The sequence below is a fragment of the Belonocnema kinseyi genome, chromosome 2 (assembly GCF_010883055.1).
Source record: "Belonocnema kinseyi isolate 2016_QV_RU_SX_M_011 chromosome 2, B_treatae_v1, whole genome shotgun sequence".
In the NCBI taxonomy this organism is placed as follows: Eukaryota; Metazoa; Arthropoda; class Insecta; order Hymenoptera; family Cynipidae; genus Belonocnema; species Belonocnema kinseyi.
In genome coordinates, this window is record NC_046658.1 from 78,456,886 (window position 1) to 78,462,191 (window position 5,306).

The 5,306-nt window shown below is 30.5% G+C and overlaps 1 non-coding gene across 1 annotated transcript; it reads right to left on the reverse strand.

Moving 5' to 3' along the window:
• Positions 1 to 4,632: 4,632 nt before the first annotated feature.
• Positions 4,633 to 4,704, reverse strand: Trnap-cgg. Its single transcript has one exon. It is a non-coding gene; the product is annotated as a tRNA-Pro (tRNA).
• Between the last annotated feature and the right edge of the window lie 602 nt (positions 4,705 to 5,306).

Genomic DNA, 5,306 nt, shown 5'->3' on the forward strand with positions numbered 1-5,306 from the left:
CAACCCTTAACCAAATAGTGGAGTTATTGACCAAATGAGATACATCTGGATCCAAAAATATAATAGCAGACTTTTCAATTAAAAATAATAAAATTTTGACTGAAATTAGTTAAATTTTTTTGCTATTGAATCAATTCAAATTTGAGCCACAAGGCGAGAACGGTGGGGAAAAGGGTAAATTTCTTTAATCCTCCATCCGTAAGTTTAAGTCGTAATAAAATCAGTTACCCCCTCCCCATAGCAGTGTGGCGTAGTTTTTGAACGACAACTAATTTAAAACTAATGAAATTGTTGGATTAAAAATGTAATCAATTTACCTGATTGCATTCGAATTAGAGTCAAGATTCTGACCTTTCAAATACAAGGATTTCGTGGCTGACTGACTGGCCTCCTCAAAGGTGACAGCTGCCTGTGGAGCATTACAAATAAACAAATCACAGCTGATTGCCTAAACGCATTTCTTTATACACAAACATTTGCATTTACGTGTGATGGTTGTCGACGTCACGGTTGTCTTGAAGTCGAATAGAAGGACGATTAGTCTCGTCGCCTCTTCAATTGAGCAATCTTTAACTTTTTCACACGTTCGAAATATACGTGGCGGTCAAATTATGTTGCAATTTTTGCCCTCAATTATAAGTGATTGTGTCATGTGTGAATGGTCCAGGATATAATGATTTTAAAGAGCAATGCAGTGAACTCCAAACCACGAATCGAGAGGCAACAAATCCTAAAAATGCAGTACATGTGAGGTGAATTATGATGGATTATTATGGCTTAAATCCTTTAGCCTGAGTACATTTGATGCCAGGCACCTCTTTACCATTTATAAGCCTCTAAACATTTTTCTTTTGCTAAGATGGACTTAGAATCACTGTATGAATTTAATTACAACCAGTAATAACCCGAGGCTGCACCCGACTTCATTAGAGTACTCGCATTTGCCTACAGGTTGGCCCAGAGGAGAGGAAAACTGCAGAAAACCTTCTTCTGAGTTCAACTGGTTTTTCAACAGTCGATATTGAAAGCAGGCATTCGTCCTTACCTCTGGACATTAATTAAAACACAATGAATACACAACCCGGTCATACGTCGCAGTTGGCAACCCATCCGAGTCCTATCCGCGCTCGAAATGACTTGATGTCTGGGCTCCTCCCCACTCCATAAATTTTCAACTAAATAGTTAACTATTTAACTAAATAAGATTAATTTTCGACCAAAAATGGAATGTTTGAATTTTCGATGACAAACTTAATTTTCTATCAAAAACTTATTTTAATTTTAAATCGAAAACAGTTGAAATCAATCAACAATACATTTTTGAAACAAAATAGTTGACTTTTTAATTAAAAAGGATACTTTTTAACAACATTTTTCAATTTCCAACAAACCAGAATTATTTGGAAAAGATAGTCGAAATTTCAACCAAAAACATTAATTTTTATCCAAGGTGATTAAATTTCTACCGAGAAAGAAGAACTTTCACCAAAATACAAGAATTTTCTACAAAATAATTCGATTTTTACATAAAAAATATACATTTTTAGCCAAAATGTAATAGTTAAATATAACACTTTTACAGTTATTTTTTTTTATAAAAAAAATCATTCTTAACAAAATAGTTAAATTTCAACAAAATGTATGATTTTTCTACTAAGAAAGACAAATTTTCACCAAAAAATTAAATTTTTAATTTACAAAATTACTTTGTAAGCAATAAACGATTTTTCAAAATAGTTCATTTTTCAACTAAAGAGATGCCTCTTCAACTAAAATGAAGAATGTTTAAACAAAAAAAATTCTTTTCAGCAAAATTGTTAATTTTCTACGCAGTCGATTTTTTTAAAAAGAATACGTGAACTTCGCAACAAAAAATTCAGTAGTTCATACTTAGGCAAAATGGATTTTAATTTTAAATCAAAGACAGTTGGAGTGAACGAAAAAGATCAATTTTAAACGAAATAGTTGACTTTTCAATCAAAAGGATACTATTTAACATTTTTTCATTTTTTTCTAGGAAAAATAAATGAATTTTCAACTACAAAATATACATTTCTAACCAAAATAGAATAGTTAAATTTCAAATGTTTTGAATTAATTTTTGGTAAAAAAATTAATTAATTTTCAGCAAAATATTTGAATTTCAACAAAAAGTATGAATTTTCAAATAAGAAAGACCAATTTTCACAAAAAATGAAATAATTAAATTTTCAGAGTAAAAAATTAATTATTAACCCAAAAAACAATTTTTCAAGCAAATAGTTTATTTTTGGACCGAAGAGCACACTTTTCAACTAAAATGAAGATTCTTCTACCAAAAAAGTTACTTTTTAACAAAATTATGGAATTTTCTACACTGAAGATTAATATTTACTCAACAGATGTGAGTTCTTAATGAAAAATTAAAAGGTTGATATTTAACCAAAACCGATTTTAATTTAAAACCAAGAACTGTTGAAGTCAAACAAAATATACGAAATTTCACAAAACAGTTGATTTTTGTACCAAAAAAGACACTTTCCAACGAAATTGTTTAATTTTAAGCAAAGAAGAGTAATTTTTAAATAAAAAGTTCAATTTACAACCAAAAACATGATTTTGATCCAAGAAGATTAATTTATTACTGAGAACGAGGGAACTTCAACAAAATATATGACGTTTCTACAAAATAATTGAATTTTCAACTAAGAAATATAAATTTTTAACTAAAAATAGACTACTTACGTTTCGATTAAAAAAAAACATTACCAAAATAATTGATTTTTACTAAAATGATCAATTTTTTAACACAATTCTTCAATTCCAAGTAAGTATATTACTTTTCAACTAAGAAAGACAAATTTTCACCAAAGAATTTTTCAAGAAAAATAAACTACTATCGGCGAGAAAACTATAGGCAGTTGAAGCTTAACAACTCAGTCAAAAAAAAATGCTAGCGCAACAAAAGAAAAGTCATTTAAAAGCTGAAAGCGTTCTGCGTTAATGAGCTTGAAGCCGTTTATGTAAAAAAAAATTGTGTGCTTAGCAGACTGAAAAATGTAAAAAAAAGTAAGGATAATTGTTGCTTAAAAGTACAAAAATATGCAACTATATTATCTTCAGTTCTAATACAGATATTAAAGCGATTGAAACTGCAAACTGTAATGCATGGGCTCTGCATTTATTTTCAATCTATTTATTCAATTTATTTTCAATTCATAAGGATGTGTTAGTTTTATTTTTTGTGAAAATCGCGATATTTTTACACATTTTTTTGTTGTTGGACAACAAGTGACAGAAAGCAGGGGGGGGGGGCGTTTTTTTTACTGCCGACCGCTGGTCCGTTTCTTTGACTCGTGGCCAGGTGCCTTCCAAGCATTCAGAACTAGGGGCCGAAGAATAGCACCAGCGGACGGCAGTAAAACAAAAAAAGCCCCCTTTCCTGCTTTCTGTCACTTGTTTTCCAACAAAAAAAATGTCTAAATTATCGCGATTTTCACAAAAAATAAGACTAACACATCCTTCCGGGTGATTGAAAATAAATACAGAGCCTATCCATTGCAGTTTGCAGTTTGAGTCGCTTTAATATCTGTATTACAACTGAAGATAATATAGTTGCACATTTTTGTACTTTTAAGAAACAATTTTTATTATTTTTTAAATTTCTCAACTGACTTGATTTCTCAACTAAACTTGACTGTTCTTAAATGTACCCAAAAATCCTTACTTTTTTTACATTTTTCAGTCTGCTAAGCACAAAATTTTTTTGCATAAACTGCTTGAAACTCATTAACGTAGAACACTTTCAGCTTTTAAATGACAATCTTTTTGTTGCGCTAGCATTTTTTTTGACTCAGTTGTTAAGCTTCAAAGGCAGATTCCTATGGTTTTCTCGCCGATAGTAGTTCAATTCAGTACCTCTATGCTGGGATCTCCAATCTGCGGTTAGTAGACTAATCTCTGACTCTCCAATCTCGTTTTGTGCTGGTGCCAGGCGCGGCTGCAAAGAAGTGTCCGGGGGGGCATAATAAATATGTATATGCATGTGTGTTTACACACACACACACCCACACACACAAATATATATATACGCTATTTTTTTGTAAGTAGGAAAATCCGGGGGGGGGGGGGGCGATCGCCGTTTCGCTACCATTGTAGATTCGCACCTGGGTAGTCCGCTGCGCCACGTATACGTGTCAACATAAAACGAGATTGGAGTGTTTAGAGTTTAGACTGCTAACTTCCGAAAAATTAATTTTAAACTATGTCAACCAAATCCTTCCATCAAATACTTGAATTTTCTAACAAAAAATATAAATTTTCATCTAAAAATAGAATAATTAAATTTTCATCTGAATTATTACAAAAAAAATCACTTTGATGAAATTCTTAAATTTCCTAAAAATTGGATTAATTTGTAGTCAAATAGTCAAATTTTCAACAAATGATATTAGTTTTAGACAGAAAAAATGAATTTTCCATGCATGTCTCTTGTTTAAAATAATCAAATTATCCACACAAAAAATATATATACAGAACCTATTTCAAATTTGATTTTGATTGATTTTAAATAATAAAAGTGTTTGAATTTTTAGGAAAAATATTTAGTCAATGTACAAAGAGGAATACAAAGTCTAAAAAAAATTTTCGCCTGGGCTCGTCCGGGATTTGAACCCGGGACCTCTCGCACCCGAAGCGAGAATCATACCCCTAGACCAACGAGCCATGTGTGGTGTGGTGTCATAATTAGCGCAGTGGTTTGCAAAATTAATGAGTTGTAAATTGAGATAATTATATTTTATTTCAAACATAAAAAACTCATTAATAAAATGCAAATGAAGACAAGTATATTTGTTTTGCGAGTACTTTATATGTTCAGTAGCAAATATATGTATTTTTATGTTTTTTTTTACCTATCATTTCGATTGAAGCTAGTTGAACTGCGATAAGAAAAATGAAAGAAATGCTTACAAGGTGAAATTCAAAGAGTCCGTGAGTTCACAGTTCTGAAATGAATTTTGGTATTTAAAAAAATAATCTACATTGAACTCCAAATAGTTGGTAGAATTTGTAAATATTAAACTAATTTGATCTAAATTCATTAACCTAAACATTACTTTTTTGTGAATCACTGGAGACGATTTATAAATCCTTCAATAAAAAATTACCCACGCTGAAAAATTACCGAAAACACAACATTCGATATAGGAAATTCCCGAAAATAAAAATTTTCAAAATTAGAAAATTCCCGACAGTTTATGATATTACGTAATTAAAAAAGTTCGAATCTGAACATTTAAAAAATGTTATGACATAATAAATCATTT